The sequence below is a fragment of the Podarcis filfolensis genome (assembly GCF_964270895.1).
Source record: "Podarcis filfolensis genome assembly, chromosome: 2".
Classification (NCBI taxonomy): domain Eukaryota; kingdom Metazoa; phylum Chordata; class Lepidosauria; order Squamata; family Lacertidae; genus Podarcis; species Podarcis filfolensis.
The window spans coordinates 47,821,896-47,845,003 of NC_139605.1; the positions used below are offsets into that span (position 1 = coordinate 47,821,896).

General features: G+C 39.1%; 1 protein-coding gene across 2 annotated transcripts in view; it reads right to left on the reverse strand.

The window, feature by feature from the left end:
• Positions 1–10,705, reverse strand: part of SLC6A1 (solute carrier family 6 member 1) — a 76,554-nt gene extending 65,849 nt beyond the window's left edge. The window contains exon 1 of one of the 2 annotated variants that reach the window (XM_083603409.1): positions 10,256–10,705. The gene's annotated coding sequence lies outside the window, so the exon portion shown is untranslated. Of the gene's footprint in view, positions 1–4,701; positions 4,723–10,255 lie in introns of those variants that run through there. The other variant, XM_083603410.1, reaches the window with a different exon arrangement.
• Positions 10,706–23,108: the final 12,403 nt, after the last annotated feature.

Below are 23,108 nucleotides of genomic sequence, written 5' to 3' on the forward strand. Positions count from 1 at the left end.
GTGAAAGAACAGAGAAGAAGAGAGAATGTGAAAGGGAAAATCCAGTTGCTCTACACAAGGGAATGCTTTGAGACTCTCTCTTTTTGTCCCTGTTCCCAGTTGAGGCTGAGAATCCCACTAAGGATCTTGAAGAAATGGCAACACCTCCACTTCCTTTGTCTGCCAAACCAATCAGATTAAGTGGGCACCTGAACAAAGGAGAATTAATTTGTATTCCTAGAAAGAACACAGAGGAAAGAACATCATAGATTGTGAAACACCTTTTAGGGGGGGATAGCATCTGGTTCAAATCCAGTTCCTTCTCAGTAGTGTGCTCTTTGTAATGCTGAACCATTTGAAAACGACCCATTAAATGTATCAGCCTTGCAGACAAAGAGGGAATGTTTTTACTATTTACATTTCTTTTTGAATATATAAGTCTTTGTCGTTCATTTTGATGATGATTTTAATTTACCACAGTGTCAGGGTGTACAATGGGAGCCCTCCACTGTGCATTATGAACAGAACACAGGAAAATGCAGATACGTATTTATAACAACAGGAAAACAACAATTATTCACTTGTGAGCAACTGGAAAGGAGGAATGCACAATATTATAAAAAATGCATACTTGCCCATTGCTCTTCCAGTATCTCAAACCATTTATATAATTTAAAGTTCATTTGGTACTAGCCTCTTCAGCAAAGCAAACCTCATGATCATTTCAACATACTGAAGCAACATCTATCTTTTGATGATATTTACATAATACATGGATAAATGGTTGTTGTGTTTTATCCACTTCTTCCCCACACAATACTGTAACAATATTATTATAATCTATTTAATAGTTACTTGTTACCTAAAAGTCTCCAAGCAATTTACATGTAAAAACATAGACATAAATAAATTATACCATATACAACATTAAAAAAGCACACATCGTCCCCATAACAGCAATAGGAAACTTTCACAACACACTAACAATGATACAAACTCCACTCTTGTCTTTCAAAAGCCTGGGAAGGTAGTAGGCAGCCCAAGCTGTGCAGAGCATTTCACAGAGAGGACCACAATGGAAAAGACCCTCTCCCTTGTCATCACCCTCCAAGCCTCATTCAGAGGAGAAGAGTCTCAAATGCCAATCTAAGGATTTGGGTAGATTCATATTGGAAGAGGCATCCCATAAGATACTGGGGTCCTAAGCTATCAAGACCAAGACTTTGAATTGGGCTCAGAAGAACATGGGCAGCCTTGTGTAACGGGAACAGAATTGGTGATCTATTTGTCTCATACCTGTCAACAGCTGTGCAGCTGCTTTCCACACTAATTAAAGTTCCCAACCTGTTTTCAAAGGCAGCTGGGTAAAGTGCATTGCCATAGTTCAGTACTGAGGTTTCCAGAGCATAGGTTAGAGTAGCCAAGTTATCCCAGTCCAGATAAGGTTGTAGTTGGGCCACCAACTGCTGGAAAGCACTCTGTACTACTGATGCCATCTCTGCCTCACGTGACAGTAGTGGATACAGAAAAATATGGTGTCACCCAAAAATATCTCAAAATGACTTAAAGAACTCAGGAGAAGCAGAAATGTTAAAGGGTGTCCCTTTGCTATATAAACCCATCAAAATCCCAATGTTCTGAGTAAAAACATTTTATTCTCAGCCTCACTTGATGGGCAAGGAAAGACGATAAAGTAAACTGGTGGCAAAATAGCATTCAATCAAATGGAGACTATTCTGGTAATAAAAACAACAATATCTACTCATTACATGCTTGTTTGCAAGTTGTGTCGAAAGAAAATTGAGTTGGTGTATTATAATTGAAAAAATGATGGACTAGCAATGAAGTCACTGCATACTTGTGACTGCTTTAAAATATGCTCCTCAATCAGTTCTTATATTTCAGCATTAAAATTGCAATAGACTTCTGTGATTTCACAAACTAGAAACTTCGCTTTATTATCAACTGAAAAAACATGGAACAGATACACCAATCCTGCTACATTTTCATTTGAAAAGACTACGAAGAAGATATATTTAAGCATTGCCAAAGCAAAAACATACTGGCCACTTTAAAGGGAAAACTCATGTTTTTCCCCCTCTTTAAAATATTCTATTACATATAAATGCACATACAGTATTATAAAACACTTTTATACATTTATCTTTTTTATTATAAAAATTAAATATAAAGAGAACAGAGTTATAAATGGCATGTTTGGATTTCTATAAGAATGAATTTCTTTTGAGTTTTATTTTCTCTATTTTTAGTTTTTCTATTTTTACAGCTGTAGAGATAATGAAAATACATTAAGAAAACTTACTTTGAACTAAAATTATGAAACTGTTAGTGAAAGTAAAATTCAGCTGCAAAGCTGAAAAATGCATTTGTCAATAAAAGCGACAAAGGTATATAGTGTTTCATGTTCATTCTACATATGAATGGAGGCCTTCTCAGCATCTTATATTGTTAAGGAAAACAAAAATATTTCTCTCAACAGATACTGCCAGTAGAGTTGTCCGAGGAAATTATGCACCATATCTGTTCTCAACAGTGTTGGTGCATATTGAACACCAGCACTTCCCTTCATATCAAAAGCTGGTAATTAAAATCAAAAAGTATCAAGAGGAAAGACCATACCTTAATAAAGAAAAATGTTATTTTACAATATCCAACTGATTTCAGTGGGAAGGACATTAAAGTATGCGTACTTCAGTTTTTTACTCCAAAGTAATACAATTAAGTTCAACAGAACATGCTCCCCATGAAGAGATTGTAAGATTGTAGTATAATCAAGCATGTAGCATAAAAATGAATGTCTATAGTTTATCCTTAAATTTAGTATTTCCAAAATACCCTCAACCTGATGCCATTACTCCGCAGAGTAGCTTCTGACAGCTCTTGGTCCCCATGGTTTGTTGCAGTATATAGACCCCCCCCAGTCTACTTATAAATATATTTGCATTCATGTTAAATTACTGGCCCATAAAAGTATGTATTAAAACTCTTTTAACTTTAATTAACCTTATGTTTGACATACATATATTTAAAAAGGAAATTAACATGACATTAGTTAATAGTATGGAGCTGAAATTTACTATACTAACTCAAGGCATTCCTGGCTCTGGATACAACTTTACTCATGTAGCCATTGTATAGTTTTGCTTCTGATTTCCAATGAAATAAATGCTTATTTGATTTACCAAGACTTTAAAAACACCTAACACTTTGAAACTGCAAGTTTTCATTTAAATTCAATCAACAGAAAAGCAATAGATCATAAATAGCTTGGAATTTTTTACCCGATGCAATGAATTCTGATATAATAAGCATTTCCCTAGATGTTAGGTGACCTATTAACTTATTTTAGTTGTATTTTGACATTCAGCCTACTCAACTAGCCTGAAATCAGATTTGTTTTATCTCTTGCTTTTGTAACTGTATGGCAGAAGCATACATTTAAGACAGTTTGGACTTTTTTTTTCAGTATCTACTGATACAGGTTGTATTCTTTTGGCTAAAAAAGTTGTAGCAAGTTTTGCATGTATGCCTTCCTTAGAATATTGAAAGGTTTATATAATATAATAGCAGTGTGTCTTGTCTCCCATCATTAGATCACTACAGTGCCACAAGATATTATTACCTCATCTTTTGGCTTCTTAAATCATGGCTACAACTGACCTTGTCTTTCCAAAATGAATTCTGTCACAATAATGACTTTTTCATTGTCATTCTTCAAGCAGTCATTGCCAGGTCAAGAAGCCACAACTTAATTAATGCTTATTAATCAGGCTCAGAATTACTCTCACAATACTAGGGATTCTAAAATTCAACCAGATATGCCTGTGTGACTGAGGAATAACTAACTATAGCAATATCATTGGTGCTTGCCTAAAATTCACCAGAAGGCCCAGAACTCAAATTCACATTTTGCCTTCAACTTGCATTTTCATAATGCATTATGCAGACAAGAGCCAGAAAATTATACCTCTTATTAAATTCAATAACTGAACAACAACAAAAAAAAACAACTCCAAGGAAAAAATATTAAATGAGCATTTCAATTAAATACTAACTCAATATTTAAGAGATTTTTTCCATGAAGAATTATGTTTTAGAGTACCATATTTTTCGCTCTATAAGACGCACCAGACCACAAGACGCACCTAGTTTTTGGAGGAGGAAAACAAGAAAAAAAATATTCTGAATCTCAGAAGCCAGAACAGCAAGAGGGATCGCTGCGCAGTGAAAGCAGCAATCCCTCTTGCTGTTCTGGCTTCTGGGATAGCTGCGCAGCCTGCATTCGCTCCATAAGATGCACACACATTTCCCCTTACTTTTTAGGAGGGAAAAAGTGAGTTTTATAGAGCAAAAAATACGGTATATATGATGGCATACAAATGTTAGCTCCAGAGGGGCTTTAATATTACTATACTAAGAATTTACTATATGCAGCTTGTCAGTGTTTACATGTATAGGGTCAAGCATGTATCACTATTACCCATTGCTTGTTAAGCATGCCTGTTAAATTCTCATAGATTATAACAATTACAGATTGAGAACCTACTAACATTACAAGAGACAATGCCAATGCTCTCAGTTCAGCTGACTATCTCTTCTGTAAATCTCCACAGGGTTCAAATTATTGGATTCAATTAAAATGTTGCGTCAACAAACCATGCCATTTATCAGATTTAAAGAATGCAAAATATTGACCCTAACCTTGTTCTTATTGGATGTGAACACCAATCCTCCTTTCTGCAAATGGTGCTTGTACCAATTTTATGCCATCTGAGTTTTCTGTCTCTAATCATCTTGAATGAATCAAATAAAATCTAAAAAGTCTTACTAATTTAGCATACGAAAATATTCACAAGCTTTAATGATCACACCTTCAAACCATTTTAATCCTCTAATATTATTAATGTTCATAACTGAATAATTATCATTACTAAAATAGCCTGAAAAAATGTATTTTGCTTTTCTATGATTTTAAAGGATTCCTCTAAACAAACAAGGTCTGCTGAGACATAAAATAATTTAAATGCAGATCTATTTTAAAATAGCCATCTATCTGACGTATCACAAAAAATACTGTGAAGCTATTGGCTTATCATTCCGTTCTGAAATACAATGACCTTTTGCTACCAATTCGACTCAAAGGAAAATGTCGTACAAAAATAGGTTCATATTTCAGAATTGCTTTGTGCAATGCGTAGTGCTTTGAATCTGGGTGCTAGGTTGTCATCCTGTTTCAGTGTAAATGCATAGCCTTCTTCAACACAAGTTCCAGTGAAGTGAACTGAGGTGATGTTGCAGAGAGCATCGAGAGCAAAGCCTAAGAACATGTCTGTACTAGTTGTTTATAGTGTGTCAGTTCCAATTTAAGATGTCTTTAACTTGCATCTAATCTGCTATCTTTATGCATACAACATCAAATGATCATTGGAGACGTCATGTATTTCAATGATCTCTGCTAAAAATGACCGAACTGAAAAGAGGCCTATGTGTATTACTTTAGTAAAAACCTATTTATTGGTCACTGTGACCATTGCCTGTGGGAGGAGTCTATAGTACACCCTCCTCATTATTCTCTCTCTCATAGACCCCCTCCTTCTCATATACCCTCCTTGAGTTCAAAAGGTAATATTTACATTACAATCATTGTCTACTCATTATGCTTATTTTGGTAAATGAACCCCTGATAATCTTCTGTTTTGCTGTACAATAGAATGCTCATAAAGTATGAAAATTTAAATTAAAACAGGAAAGTTCAAATGGAGAATTGTAAAAGCCAGATCAGTCCCAGGCATTTCACAGACAGGCCAGAATAGAGTCTACCGCCACAATATAATTTTCTAACGAGCCTTTAAATTTTCTCTCTTACGTACTTTGGGTCTCCTTCCTTTCTCTTTCCATTCCAGAATAATCCCACATTTGCTGATAGTGTTTCAATATGGAAGGATCACATCAACAGCTACCATGCATTGTAAGCTCTGCAAATTAATACTGTATCCGTAAAATAAGGCCCATTTTAATTCTCCCATAATATAACACCTAAAATGTTATCATCACCCAGCACTAGTTTTTACTGAAACCTACATCCAAGAAAGCAAAATGGGTTAAGGCCACAGCCTAAAATATTATTAACATTATTTTTGAAATTATAGATGTCATAATAGACAACTGATGTAACATGTCTTGTAATTTTAGATTATTTATAATTGTAATTGGATGTTAATTCAGCTCACCATTCAACCTTTCTGAAGACTATATATCATTTTTGTAAACTAATTTAGCTTTGTCAATAAGAAAATGAGTCATCTCCTGTTAGCCTAGGTGCGCTAACTAGATCAAGAATGAATTGCTTACAATTTGTGAAAACTACCAGTTTAAAATAATTTATTGAAAAACAGGTTCAAAATGTAACGAGAATGCCCAATGCATTCATACCTCTTTCAATTAGAGCTTAAAATTCATTCTCCGAAAGCCATATCTTCAGCACGCACACACGCACACACACATAGGGGGACGATCATGCAGTTTTCTGTTCATTTAAATCCCATTGTGTCTTTTATTCTTAAATGTATGAATGTACACATTTATTTACATATTAGGTTGACTTTTTTACTTGAAATTTAGCACTACAGGACAGGCAGTCCCTGCAAGGAATGAGTAATTTTAAGGGGATGGGGCATATACTTCAGAACCCATTATTGTCCTATTTTGATGATCAATCAAGTGGAAGAATGTGATGACATCATCTGCTTTAAGATTAGTAATTCATTGCCTCTAGCTATCAGAAGCCACCCAATAAGAATAAAAGAAAGCCAGGGGAAAAGGTTCTGTTCTTATTAACTTTATGGTAAAGATTTCTTTCAGATCTTTTGTCTTTTTCCGGTCTTTGAAGACATACCATGGTCTTATTCAAAATTTTCAATGAATATCTCATTGAAGTTTATTATGCAGTTGCAGATATTTGTTTTGTATGTCATTTCAATCCAAAGGCAAGTTACTTTACTGTCTAGGATAAAAACAGCAATAGATTTATTTGCCGAAAACTAATCTTCTAAACTGTTTTGGTTGTAATCCCATCAACAGTATGCTTGAATCCAGAAGTCAGTATTATTTAAGCACCAATCTGTGCTCAGGATCATATTTTCACTCACATATGAGCTCTGTACTGGAAATAAGCCTTATAAAATTAATGAGCTATTAGCACGATCAATCTACAGTTAAGCAGTTTTAAGATCCATTAATTAAAAGTATGCCTTCCTAAATCTCTGCCACTGAAATAAGTGGAATTCAAAAGTGCTCAACTCTGGCTAGATCAATATTGGTCTCTAGACAGCTATATACTCTCATATAAAATGGTCCCAAACCATATTGCAATTGACTCTCGCAACAGCAAAATTTAAAGATACATTTCCCTAAAGAAAACTGTGCATGGAAAAGAAGTTTGTCATATTGTATCTGGTAGCTATTTCTGGACATAAATTGCATAGATTGTATGCCCGCAATCTATTCGTGACCTGGTTTCCTTTAAAGTTTGCTTGCATCTTATGAGGATGTTTAAATAAATTTCACTGCAGCAGAGCAAATATGTAAAGTGAACAGAAATTATAGCTTCTTAACTACAATATGAACTGGTTTATAAATGCTTTATATATTTATTTTATCATTCAGAATTCTAATTCTGCATCAAACTTCAACCATGTTGGTTTGAAACATCTCAATTCTTTGAAGAAGTTATTTTTAATTTTCACATCATCCTAGTTAAGCCTTCATTGGTGAAGATGACATGGATTGCTTTAATGAAAAATTATCAGAAAAGATTGGAATAAAGGTCTCTGTACTCCCTATGACATTTGTTACGTTGGTAATATATGTGATGCTTCACCTATTGGCAATACAATCCTATACATGTCTACTGAGAAGCAAGTTCCACTGTCCTTTCACTGTTGAAATTGAAATTAGTTGCTTATTTCAATTAGACATTACATAAAAGCAAAGGTTGTTAATGTAAGTTCTAAATTTGACTGTTTTTATTCAATTCTATTTGAAATTTCCATTTATTTTGGAAGACTGACAACATCAATGGGAAAAAATAATGAATATATTCCACTGAATGAAAGAAACACACACCACTCCATTTACAAATGCAATGCAACATCCATTATTGTTTCACTGATAATTTCTGAATAAACGCATAAAACATTTTAACATTCCTGACATTCCATTTAAGAAAAATATTAATGCCACTGGTAATTACATTTTCATTGACTTCTTATCTCATTCTTCTGTCCCAAATTCAAACAGAAATAATGTGGAGCTGTCTGAATCATTGCCAGATGTTTATAATGATTTATTGACTAGGTTCATTAAAATGCATTTATCAACTCATTCAAATATAAATTTAATGGTTCCAGTTGACGCTGCCATTTTATTAATGTTGCTTTTATCTGCCCAGACTGGCTACTTCAACAGAACAGAAAGGTTTCAAGCTAAATGTTTTTTAAAATGCTTTATTTAGTTGCAATGCACTGCAATTCTTCTCACTTAAATTTAATTAGATAGGTAGCCCCAACTAAGGATGGGACTATTGAATAAATGCAGCCTATATGAAAAGGGGGAAATGCAGTACATCAGTTCCGCTGAGGGGCTTGTATGTTTATGTCCAGAGAGTTCTGCAATTCAGTAATCTACAGGTAAATTTAGGTTAGGCTGGAGTTCAGTACCTTAAAGAACTCTGCCTCTAGGGATAAGTTGGGAACAAGAATGACTCTGCTGACATTAGGTAAATGCCTGCTCAGTGACCTTCATTACCAAAGCTCTTGGCTTTCAGGAGCATCTCAAGCATTCTGTGTCACTGCTGATATCACTGTGCAGAAGGCAACATGACAGGGTGCAAATGAGAAGCAAACACAAAGTGGCCAACAATCAGCACAGAGAAAAGGCAAATCTTTGGGCACAGCTGGCAACACAATATCAGTGTGTGTCTGATAATTTTTTATACTAGGGCAAGCACAAGAATAAAAGAGTTTTGCATGCTAAGAAAACCTAATTTTGTTTAAACTTAAGACATAGTCATCAGAATGGTATTTGATGAAGGGTAATGCCAGATCCAATTATATTCTGAAAAGGCTGGCTCCATCTATAGTACAATTCTATAGGTCCTACTCCAGAGTGTGCTCCATTCAGTTCCATAGGGCTTACTATCTGGACAATGTGTATAGGATTGCAGACATGGTTTACAACAGTCTTACTATGCTTTAACAGCCTATACTTGGGTACCTGTGCATATTATCCCCCTTCTTCACATTATATAGCCTCTTGTATTAATCAGGCTTTTCCATCTGCTCAAACTATACAAATGTGAATGTTTCGTGCAATACTTAAAAAAACCCAAAACACACACACACACACAACCTCAAACATCGTTTTGTTGCTGTTTCAGAAAGCTCTATGTACACAGTAGCAAACTGTGCCAGTTAGACACCAATGGTTATTTCACCACACACATTTCCACAAAGTGGAATGTGGCATCTAGTTCAGTTTACAGCGTTAAGTTCAGAACTGTAAGCTGCTGAGATAGTCTTTGCACACTAAAGCACAGCACAGTGTATCTGTCCAGGACAGGTAGATTCCACAGGTAGAAAGACGGCGACCTAGATAAAACAAAAATATGGTTGGGCAGCAAAACGCTCGCTTCCGTTTGGACGAAAGTGTCCACAGCTGCGCGCCTGGGTTTACCTGCCCATCCTTTCGAGGCGCCAAAGACGCGCACCAGAAACGCAAACCAAATCATTAGTATTCTCCACCCCCTCTGTGGAAAATTAGAAACGGTGTGGATGGGGAGGGGGCAATGCAAAATAGTGACCAGGGCAGAACCACCCTTTCCAAAACATGGTCCAGAGCACACTAAACAGAGGATTCCAGATCAGAATCACCATTTGGCGCCCGATCCAGCCCCTCTGGTTCCTCTCATTCCACCCTGACCACTGACATCCCAGGCTGGACCCTCATCTCCCCAAGCCTCCGAGCAACTCCCATAGCGGTCCCTTCAGCTCCGTGTCCTTCTTTCCTTGTCGCCTTGTCCCGCTAGCAGCGTTTCCCTTTGGCTCTTCGGAGCCTCCCCCCTCCTCCCTTGCCCGCCAAAGAGCCTTTCTTCTTCGCTGTCTTGCTTCAGACAACCTCCCGCTTTGACCCTTCTTCTGCTTCTGCTTCTTCTTCTTCTTCTCCCCCAGCCTCGCGTTCCTCCTGGCGCCCGACCTACCTGCTGGAGCCGAGGGGACGCGCTCGCTGCCTCCACACGCGCTCCGTCCGAGCCAGCCCGCGCTGCTCTCCCCGCGCGGTGTGAATGCTCATTTAAAGCTCGGCGCCCGCTGCTCAGTGGCTGCTGCTCCGCTGTAGTCTCCCGGCTCTGGCTTCTTCCTTTCTCCCCTCACGACACAAAGGCGCTCGCGAGCCCGCTCCGAGGAGCCCGGCGAAGCGGCCCCGCCCCCGCCAGAAGAGACCCGCACCTGCCGCCGGGCGGCTCCGTACCCCCCACTCCGCCTCTCCCGCCAAAGTAGCCAAAGCCCGCCCCGCGCCGGGGTAAAGTTAAGGCGCAGCCGAGCCCGCCGCGTCCAGCCGCCGAGAGAGAGCTGGGCGGCGCTAGCGGGGCTGGTGGTGCTGCTGACCCTGGTCGGGGAGGCGGCGTGGAAAGTCTGGCACGCGGCGCTTGGCTGAGGACCTGCCCGGGCCGCCCCTCCTCTTTCTGAGGCAGCTTCCTGTGCAGCCAGGCGACGCCAATGACAAGGAGTGTTTTAGGCGGGAGAGAAGGTTGGCCATGAGTCAACCTGAGGGAAGGGACTCCTAGGCCTATTAGGTCCGCCAATTGCGCCCTCAAAAAAAAAAAAAAAAATGCTTTGGCCAGAAAGTTTCTCCATGCTCTCCAGCTAGGGCAGCTCACCTCAGTGCTACCAAGAAAGAGGTGAGGCAGTGGGCAGAGATCAGCTGATTTCTTGCTGTTTCTCTGGGTAGCTTGGAGAGAAGGTTGGGCCTGGCTAACGTGGACTCCAGCTTCTGTTGGCAGCAGCCAGCATGGCCAATGGTCATTGAATCATCGAATTATGAAGTTGGAAGGGACTGTGAGGACCATCTAGTCCAAATCCCTGCAATGCAGGAATCTTTTGGTCCAATGTGGGGCTCAAACCCGCAACCCTCAGACTAAGAGTCTTGTGCTCTACCAACTGAGCCATCCCATGGGAGCTGAAATTCAGCAACCTCTGGAACATCAGAAGAGCCCTGCTGGATCAAAGGCCCATGTATCCTGTCCCCACAGTGGCCAAGCAATGCGAAGCCCCCAAGATGGATGCTGAGGGCGTGACATTGCCTACCTACCTCTGGCCTCGAAAGAGAGAGAGAGATGCCACCTCTGTCCACAGGGAGAAAACAGGTGTACAAGTAAGTAAAGGCAGCTGCTTGCGCAAGGAGCAACCTGAACATTTAGTCGCCTCCTGCACTCTTCCTCTGTGTACAGCAAATCCTTCCCACCCAGAGAGGGACAGAAGGCCAGTTGAGATGGTGGCAAGTTTTTGCTCACCCACCCGCTCATTCACTCGGGTCTCAGTCGTTCCCACCCATGCCGTGGAAAGAGAAAGGGTAAGTGAGCAGAGAGAGCTTCTGCGAACAAGGTGGCAAGTGAGCAATCAGAAGCAGCCGTGGCCTCTCCTTGTAACCATTGCTTGCCCAGTCCTTTTGATTGTGCTTGGTTAAAGATACGAGGGAAGAAGAGGCAGTGGCTGGTACTCCCATCTCTTCCCTGGGCACAGTTTCTAGGCAGCGAAGTACTGAGGATGATATTTTTTTGGAAATAACTGCTTGTTTACTAGAAGCTACTTCCTACTGTGTTTTATCAATAGGGCTGCATAGATTGCAACCCAATCATTCAAACACATACATAAATCCTGCGTAGAAGAACTGTGGGACTTACTCTTAGTCTAAAGATGCAACCCGTAGCTTAGGAAGTTCCATTGAATTCACTGTGACCTATTTCCAAGTAAATGACTGCATATATACCATGCTTTTAAGCGCATGGCTTTCCCCAAATTGGCAATAATCTCCTCCCCTCCTTTTCCATTATAGCAACAGTGTAAAGATACCACCCATGGCTTTTATTTATTTGTTCTTCTTCTCAGTTGATACAGAAACTAGGTTGGGGAGAAATGCATCAAAATGCAGCATTTCATATGAAATGACAGGATAGACACATAATAGAATATATGTGGATTTTGGTTAACGTCATGTGTACACCGCTTCCTAAACCAGCAGGGGAGCACATTAGATGCAGAGTTAACAGGCACATGAACCACAGCCTAAGTTTCAACACAGTTAAGATGCCTTGCCTTGCGACATCCACCCAGACCTGCATCTTCCTGGATGCAGAAATTGCTGTACCCCAAACCCAACATTGACTGCCTGTGCTTTTCCCATTGCTGAAAATATGGACTGAATACCTATCTGCCTGAACACCGGCCCTCTAAATTGTGAATGCTGCTCATGGTAAATTGGCATTCAAACTGGAAAATGAATGAGCATGTGTTGTATAATCATATGTTCATTTTAAAGCTTTACTCCTTTTTATGCCAAAGAGGTAAGAGGAAGGAAATATGTCAGAGAAATTCGTTTTTGGCTGACACTTTTGTTACGTTCAAGATATGTGATATCCAAGTGAACAATCTAAAAACAGGCTGCTTTTTGGAGGCCTGGAGGCAAAAAGTCAGCTGTTGCATTAAGTGTAAAGCAAATATTAATACTTGCTTTGATATGTGTTGGCACAATTGATGTCATTACATTCACACCAGCTTTTCATAGCATTCAGTACTGCTGGCTACAAAATCAGTTTTTTAACACAGTTCTCTACAACACAGACACAGATTATCCATGAAGCTGGCCTGCATTATCACTCCCCACCATTACAGTCCATCAGAAGACAGCACTATTGACAGACTTGGTGTTACAGCTTTTGATAATTAGTCATAAGATTAGTAACCAACTTAACCCTGAGAAGGTTACTTTGGTAAATACTAAATGGTCCTTATAAGCATGATCAGAATTTGTGCTGGTCATCATTTGAGATTTCAGAGGAATATGTTCTGTTCCACTAGCCAAAATAGTACCTTGGGTTATAGACATCATATTTGCATTTCCAATTTCATTGATTTCAGAAGGTAAGGGCATGTGATGCAATACATGATCCCCCAAAAAATTCTGTTGTCCCCCAGACTGATAAATAGTAACGGACCATGTTCTGTCCATTTTGAGGAGCTATCATTTAGTGAACGGTAACCCTTTTTTAAAATAACATCTTGTCAGCCTAGTGACAAATTCTGGAGATCTTAAAAGCTTGCCACACTTTTATGACGTTCAAGAGCAATTTCATGTTTGTAGTGTACTGGGAGAAGTTTAACACTATATTTATGCTCCTATATGTCACCCTGAGTTCCATGATGGATGCAAGGTAGGGTATATAAATGTATTAAATAAAATAAATAAAACAAGTTTCCCACATGGAATAGTTATATGTGTAGGAAATTGTCTTGTGTGCTGCACACCTGACACTTGTTTATTCTCATTATTTGGCCAAAAATATAGGTTTTGTGGCAGCTAACAACATTTTAAAATATCACTACAACAATTCAGGCAAAATAAGCAACAAAAAGCTGCCTAACAGACCAAATACCTGAGCATCCCCTATGAATTGGTCATATGGGACAATTTCTAAATAGGAATGCAACCATGAGGATGTATACCATTGTATAGAAGGCACACTACTCATTATCTTTGCTGGCAGTAGTGCCCAGAGAACATCACTTCATCTGAAAATCTCACAATTTGGAGAAAGGGCACATTTGGGATGAGGCACTTATTGAGGTCCTACAGGCCTTTAAAGATCAAATCAACATCTTTCCTGGTATCATTGGACCAGATCTTATTAATAATATGTCTGCCACATTCTAGAGTAGCTGGAGTTTCCACAGGCAGCCCCAAACAGAGCACAGTATGCATCATTTAATAATCCAATCATATATTGGTCTACTCAGAACATTAAGCTTTATTCATGTAGAATATATATGGTTCACAACAGAACTTGGAAACCCTCCAGATGTTGTTGTACTACAGCTTCCATCATCCATGACCATTAGCCATGCTGGCTGTGGTTGATGGGACTTGGGAGTTCAACAACCTCTAAAGTGCCAAAGATGTCCCATCTCTGGTATATAGGATTGCAGGCTTGCCCTCAAGTCACCAGGGCATTGCTGAAGAATGCAAGGATAATTCCCCTAACTTTTAGTGTGATCAGATAGTTGAGAGCCAGTGTGGTGTAGTGGTTAAGAGCGGTAGTCTCGTTATCTGGGGAACTGGGTTCGTGTCTCCGCTCCTCCACATGCAGCTGCTGGGTGACCTTGGGCCAGTCACACTTCTTTGAAGTCTCTCAGCCCCACTCACCTCACAGAGTGTTTATTGTGGGGGAGGAAGGGAAAGGAGAATGTTAGCCGCTTTGAGACTCCTTAAAGGGAGTGAAAGGCGGGATATCAAATCCAAACTCTTCTTCTTCTTGACACATAAATAAAGTTGCACAATAAGAGTATTTTCAGTCATTTCCTAAGCAGCATCCATTTTTATTCAGGGTGGGACATACTGTAACCCAGAATTATCTCATACACTACTGCCTAAACGCTGATGCATCACAGTAACATGAAGCAAAAACTTAGTTTATGTCTTTTTGGGTAACTTTTAATTTGGCATTTGGTGGAATATAATGAAAGGCAGCATTTGGCCTGAATTATTATTATTTTTTTAAAAAAGGTTTGGGGATCCCTAGAGATAAGACACTATTTATTTTGTGATTAATTTCCTTATGATTAAAAATGATGAATATAGGTCACCATTGAAGTTTGTCTTGCCACTTCAGAAGTAATAATATACATAAATTATAATACTTAAAGAAAAGGCTTTATAGCAAATCAGTTTTGTTTTTGAACTGGGATGCTTAGTTTTTCTATTAATGTTAGAGTGCAAATTCCTTGTTACTGTATAACCCCTCCTCCGCCAAGTTTTGAACCATGGCTCTCTGGTAAGAAGAGTTAAATTTATTTTGCTTTTAGTCTTAAACATCAAGGTATTTGAGATCTGGCATCAGCTTCATTTTTAGAAAATAGTATAAGATATAGATGATATAGGACATATATTTACAACAGCTAGGTTAAAAAATGACGTATACAGTGGTACCTCAGGTTACATACACTTCAGGTTACATACGCTTCAGGTTACAGACTCTGCTAAGCCAGAAATAGTGCTTCAGGTTAAGAACTTTGCTTCAGGATGAGAACAGAAATTGCGCTCCGGCAGCGTGGCAGCAGCAGGAGGCCCCATTAGCTAAAGTGGTGCTTCAGGTTAAGAACAGTTTCAGGTTAAGAACAGACCTCCGGAACGAATTAAATACTTAACCTGAGGTACCACTGTAAATTGAATGAATAAGCACCTTTCAAACCCTTAGGTGCACAATGCAATGTTCTCCTTCATAAGGGTTAGGCAGGAAGCCCATGTAGGTATGATGACATTATCCACTGTCTCTCGCACTCCACGATAACTTCATAATCTGTTTCCTCGTGCCAAGTGCTAAGGATGTATTACCATGCTTCACATGCAGACATGGGGCCAAATGTTGTATAGCACATGTGGTAAAATGATCCTCTGTATCCACTACATGTTTCCTGGTAATAAATTTATAAAGGTAACATCAAGCAAAGGCTGAGACTTCAGGGTGATTCTGAGGATGCTGGGCTGATGCTGCTATGACTGTCTTTTTACCAGAAGTTGCAGAAACTTTTGCAAAAGTAAAGCCTTGCTGGAACTGAATTTTGGCTTTACTAGGCACTGAGTAATATTTTTAGATAGAAAAGAAGACCTAATTGAGGACTCTGATGGACGTTTGGATTAGTGTCCAAATGAATATGGCACTGGAGTCTAGCCATAATGGGCTGTATGCAAGTCAGGATTTAGCCTTAATAAGAGATTAACAAATAAATTAATGAGATCATTACAGCAGTTTCTGTAGCATAAATGTACATTCATAACGTTCCATCATATTTTACATCCCAGAATTTCTTAGAAAAATACTGGCTGAACAATTAAAACAATTAATACTGAAATACACTTTAAAAAAACCCCACCCTGCTGGGATTCTTGACTTTATTTCAAAAAGTCAAACAATAATGTTATTTAAGTGGACTCACATCTGAGAAGGAAGACTGGAATTGCGGTTGTTCAGGGGTGGCTAAACTATGGTTCACAGTCCATAACCATAGGTCATTTTGGTTGCCTCAAAGGCACACCTCTCCAAAATAGAAAAATGTCTTTCATTTAAAACCAAACAAACCCTTTCTCTGTTTGCTCCTTGTCCATGCAGGTTTTTTTTTTAGCTTTTTAAGGCATTTTAGGATGTCTAAAATACATTCAGCATCCAAACTGGCCATCTCTTCTTAGTGTTTTAAAAGAGCTATCACCACTACAGGATTTTAAAACCAAGGAAACAGGAATGAGGGCCCCTTCCTGATTCCTAAGACCTTGCAATGCCAGTGTCCCAGATTGAGAAGAGGGCTTCTCTGTCCGTCCTTGTTTCCACCCCATCAAAGTGCTGTGATGGGGAATAACTCTACTCCTTCTGCTGATTGGTAGTCTAGTGGAAGGGCTGTCTGAATATGCAGCTGTCTGTCTGCATGTGTGTGTAGGTGTGGTGAATGTGTGTGCGTGCGCATGCTATCATTCGTGAGAAAGCTTCAGCAGTAAACCCCGAGGAATAATCCATACCCCCTGCCTAAGGAGGTTAAAGTTTAAACTCTACACACATCTGGAGTGGGGTCCCTAAGACAGTTGGATGACATATCATGGGTCTTCTGCTGGCAACCCCTGCATCCAAGTTGTTGCCAAATGTATAGCGCTGCTTTCCTTTGAACCACATGCCAACAACAACCGCAAAAATGAGGGGGAATGCAATCATAAGAATGGATGACATCAGGAAGTAGACAATTTTGCTCTAAGTAATTTAAGAGAATTCGTCCAGCATAATAAAACAAATAAAACAGATTATACAATTTCATGAACTTATTGTAGTACTAAAATACCAAAACTATTAAGAATTAGTTCATAAATCTATAGCAGGCCTTATTCTACTAATTCTGCTTATTCTTCTAGGAATAGAGCTACAATTTATTCCCCCAGGCAGCTGTGCAGAGCTCTTTTTAAATTCTGATATTTATTTTTAAATGTGCATTTTACCAGAATCTTGCTAAATGTGCAAAGTGGTGAGGATGATCTTTCCGTCTGTCTTGTACTAGCATGAGAAAATTCGTAATAAACTTCACAGAGCTCAGCTGAAATGCCTAGATAAGAAAATTAGTACAATGAAACATAGTTCCTTTCATTTAATTTATTTGAGTGTCAAAGTCAATTTATTTTATGCTGACTCCATAGTCTCAGTATGGCATCATGCTTTGAAGGGAACCTACACAACTCCTTCATAGCAAGTGCTGCAAGATGAGAAGGGTATTTTCATCTGAAAAAGAAAGAGCTCTGGATCTGAGCACAATTCGTGTGCCTTGCAAATCTAGGCAGGTGTAATGGCAAAAAACAGGGCTCAATTGACAAGAGCTTAGCTTGGATACTTATTGCCCTGGTCAGCAATGAAATAGTTAATAAGCTTATACTGTAATATTTATGAGACACATAATCTACAAGCCTAACTTTACATACTTGGAAGAATGCATTAGGGCTTACTTCTGAGTATTACTATTACTGTTATTTTAATTTATTACCCATGATTCACTCTAAGATCCCAGGGTGGGTTACAATTTAAAATACAATGTTAAAAATAGGTTTCTTAAAAATAGTAATCCTTATCATTACAAAAATGTAATCACAAAAAATGGGGGGGGGGAGGAATTTGTCCTGAAAATATGCATCTCAGTTGTCAAAGGCCCAGGTAAAGATGTGTGTCTCCAACATATGCCAAAAACTGTATTGTTACCAGCTGCCACAGATAATGCCCTCTCCCTGGCCAGCGCCACCACCCAAGCTTTTGAGGGCAACAAAAGTACCAAGAAAGCCCCCTCTGCTAATCTTAACACACATGGGGGTCCGTAGGTATGGAAGTGGTCTTTCAAACATTTGGGCCTGGATCATTGATGACTTTAAGCACCTTAAATTAAGCCTGAAAACAAATTTGTAATCAGTGCAGCTGTTTTAAAACATGGGTTATATGAGATCTAAATTATCGTATGTCAGAACAATACTACGGTCAACTGTATTGAAAGCTGCTGAGCAATCAAGGAGAAATAAGCAGGGTCACATTTTGCCAAAATGTTTTCTACCAGGGCCACCAAGGTGGTTACAGTGCCATGGACAAGTCTGAAGCAGGACTAGAATTGATCCAGGTAATTAGTTTCCAAGCATCCCTGAAGCTTCACTGCTACCACCTTCTCAAGTATCTTGCCCCTAAAGGCGATATTTGCCATTGGACAATAGTTTCATAACGTGTCTTGGGCCAGGAGGGAACACCTTGCCACCTCCTTCAAGGCAGGTGGTATTCCCCCTCCTACAATGAAGCACTGGTCATTTCCAGGACCCACACCGTCAACTCTTTATGGCTAACTCTAAGAAGCAAAGATGGGCAATGGTCAAGGGGGTAGGTGGTTGGCTGTACTTCTTCAATCAGCTTGTTCACATCCTCAGGCTACAATAATTTAAACTGATCCAGTACAGATGGAACAGACAGTGCCTAGACACCTCTATTGGGCTTTCTCTAATTGCTGCATCCAGCTCTGTCCGAATCTGAGTGGTTTTGTCCCTAAAGTGCCTTGCAAAGTTGTTACAGCAGTTCGCCAAGCGTGTCAGAGCAATACTCTCTTGGTCAGATGACAAAAGTCCAATCACCACTCAGAATTTGTGCCTGTTTGAAGGGCAGTTTTGAGCATCACTAGTTTTTTGCCTGTAAATTGGTTGCAGGCCCTTTCCCCCCAACCCCACTAAACCTAATAACCATACAAGTGTCTGTCAGTGTCTGATAAATTAGATAGAAACCATTTCAGGTGGAAAGGACCTCTGTAATATTTTCTGACTAGTAGAATAGAAGGAGTTAGTTTGAACAAACCAAAGATCTACTTTATTTCCACTGCAAAGAGAACCAAATATGATTTACTTCAGTGATTAGTTTGGAAGCTTCTGTTCTTGTTAGTATGTCTGTCATTTAAATAAAGTAGTAATAAAAATGCCACCAAATCCAGCTTTTACAAGGACATACCCCCACTTCTTTAGATTTGTATCTGCATTGCCAAGGCTTAGCTAAATTTATGACCAAATGAACAAAATAAGACATAGGGTATAATGTGTTCAATGAACCCGAACATGTAGGTATATTAGGATCAGAGGCTCACACCAGGTATTGTCAGAAAACCCTAAAATGTGAACTTTTTCTCAGCTTAGGCTGAAGATGAAGGCAAAAAGACTATATTAAGAGCACCATTCTAAGTATATCCAGTCAGAAATAAGTAACATTGGGTTCAATGGGAATTACTCCCTGGTAAGCGTGTCTAGGATTGCACCACAAATGTTTTAAAACTGTATGGACCCATATTTTTGTTAAAGTAGTTTTATCATGCTGTGATTTAAAACTAGACTTTCCTTCTTTTTTCTTCCTGTATACAAGTATCTTGCTAATATCTGTCTGACTTCTAACAATTATATTCTTTGCTCACCAAATTCTGTGGAATTTTGAAGGACTTCTGGTGTGATCCAATAGTTCGTTTTACCTCTCTTCAGTGACACTGACACTCCCATGAGGAGACAGCACTGTGTACAACAGGAGCAAATGATGGAGTTGATACAAGCGTAGCAGTGATGTGCTTCAAAAGGAGCAGGAAGTTCAATTGGCAGCCTACCTCCCAATGTGGCATAGGTGGCAGAAGAAAGAGAGTTTGCTGCTGCGTACTTCAAATTGTATTTTTCAGAAACTGTCCCCCAAAGCGCAAAACCGAAGAAGGAAAAGTTGCAGTCTATTTTAAATTTCACTGGCTTCCAGTGGTGTTCCTCCTTGTGAAAGCTAGCAGAAGGAAGAGGGGGGAAATCAGCTGGGACTTCTTACCCTATAATTTCCTTTAGACTGCATATTGTAGCACTTTGGAAGAGAAAGGTCTCCAGCTGTGATATCCTAATTCAGCTAGGCTGCACACAGAGGGAGAGAGTAAAAAGTGAAGTACTCAAAGTTTTAGATTGGGGGAGGGGGGGTTGATGGGGGGCAATTGCAGAACAGACTGCAGTGAAACTGTAACAAGAATCTTCCTGGCCTATAGTAGAATTTTAAGAATATGCCCTCTACTACAGTAGTGATTTAATTATTTTTCTCTATTTATTACATTTCTATCCTACCCTCCTTTATTTATGTGGCATACAAAGAGAACCAGGCACCAATTCAGCATTATTAATTATCTTGGGTCTTCTGCTTAGATTGCTTCCCCACTGTCACTATTTAATGGATGGAATTCTAACATACAGCAGTAAATTTAGCTTGTACAATTAAAAGGCATTTGCTCCCCACTTCCCAAACCCCTGACAAAACAGCCTCCCCCACCCAACCCTGGTCTTTTTGCAGTAATAAAAGTGATGGGAAAATATACTACAAAATTTAGGATAACAAAACGCTTGATGTAAACAAACACACCAATTAATGTTCAATAAACAGCAGATATTGTGCGAAAAGAAATCAGGACGAATGGCCAATAAACAGCTCATATGGAAGCTTTCTTACTGTTTGGGACATTTCAGCAAGAATTATGGAAATGAAATCAGCCTTAGTTGCACATCAATAGCAGCTGAAGTTTCAAAATGCCTGCTCTCAGTTTTTCACATCCAAATTAACAATAGTGGCCATTTACATGAAACAATTATGTGTATTCAAAGAATCATTGGCCCTTTTTAGTTGAGGCAGGGGCTTCTATTCATCCTCATACCCTTAAGATATCTAGGATGACATCTAAAAATGCACAAATACTTTTCTTGGTGCACAATTTGCTTAATCTCTCTTTTAGAGAAAGTCTTTGGCAATTTTGCTTGAAAGTTTAAACGTGCAGGAGAGTTCAAATGGATGTTTTAGGGATGAGTTTGCCCCTAAACATGGAACACAGAAGTATTAGATCATTATTTGCTCTTTAGCTGGTAAATTTCATTAACTAAAGCATATGTGTTCCATCTGTTGCTGTTTACCATGGACACTCCATATTTTCTAGTCATCGGTGGTAAATTATTTCCAGCTTTTTTGCTTTAGGTGACTCCTTCTCACTGGTTGCATCCAGACACAAAGTAGAATTTAGCTAAATAAGTATTATTTAGCATTACGAGAGTGAGATGAGTTTTCCCCTAGCTGTTCCCCCCACAACTCTTCCAAAATATGCATATATGGGGGAATATGTAGAAAATTACATATATTTGTGAAAATTCATTATATTAGAGGAAATTGCATACAGAAAGGTTATATTAGGACAAATGCATAGTGCATGCTGGTAGATTTTCGTGAAGACCTTTAATTTTTTTTAAAAAAGTAACAAAGTAATGTAAAAATGTGTCATACTAAACTTAAGGTGGGAGAAATGAGATTCTGACTACACATCAGGAAGAAGTTTCTGACGGTAAGAGCTGTTTGACAGTGGAATGAACTCTCTCATGAGGTTGTGGACTCTCCTTCCTTGGAGGTTTTTAAGCAGAGGTTGGATGGCCACCTGTGATGGATGCTTTAGTTGCAATTCCTGCATTGCAGGGGGTTGAACTGGGTGGCCCTGTGCATCCCTTCCAACTCTACAGTTCTATTATTCTATGATTTTGTTTCAAAGTGATGTAATATAATAAAGAAAAGAGATTGTGCTGTATTTGTGACCAGTATTATGAAACAAGAATAGTCACCTGCTGTTATATCCCTCAATATATTCTAATAACACAAAGGTCAAATCTGAAAGTTATGTCTCGGGCAGCTATAATTTATCTTAGAAAATTGCCTCACAGTGGTTTTGTGAAATATTGTTATTGTAAATACATGCACTTCTCAGCTCCTGCTATATCAAAATAATGTTTTCCTCATTCAGATGCTTCCCTAAGAATGTTTCCTGCCTTCATTACAGCAAGCTTCTCTGAATGAGCTGTAATATGACCTAAGCAATGAGCAAAATAAGCCATAATACTAGTCCTGGATTATTGAAAACACAGCTCATCGAACAGGGTATTTCTCACTGCCCCACTTATGGAAGCCTCCATGGATCAAACTGTAGCAAAGGGACTCAACCCCAAATCCAGAATATAGCAAAAATTACCAAAAGAACATTATACAGACAATTGTGAAAAATATCAATAGAATCCTGAGTGCTCACTGGAAGGACAGATTCTGAAGCTGAGGCTCCAATACTTTGGCCACTGCATGAGAAGAGAAGACTCCCTTGAAAAGACCCTCATGTTGGGAAAGATTGAGGGCACAAGGAGAAGGGGATGACAGAGAACGAGATGGTTGGACAGTGTTCTCGAAGCTACCAACATGAGTTTGACCAAACTGCAGGAGGCAGTGGAAGACGGGAGTGCCTGGCGTGCTCTGGTTCATGGGGTCACAAAGAGTAAGACACAACTAAATGACTAAACAACAACAACATCGGGAAAAGAGAAATGCAGGGTTTTGTGTGTTTTTTGGTAAATCTTCACTGAATTATTTTTAAAATGAAAATAAGCAGACAACATTTATGTCTGGACAAAATTCTTGACCATGAATGGTGAAAAGGTTTTATGTTAGCCATCTATTTTGAAAACACATATTTTCATGTTTTACAAATCAGTGTCACTGTTCAGGTGAGGCAGAGGTCAGCAATAAAACAACAGATCTCCGGAAGTCCATTCAAAGGTGACTATGGGGTTGCAGCGCTCATCTCGCTTTCAGGCCGAGGGAGCTGGCGTTTGTCCACAGACAACTTTCCAGGTCATGTGGCCAGAGTGACTAAACCACTTCTAGTGCAACAGAACACCGTGACGGAAACCAGAGCACATGGAAATGCTGT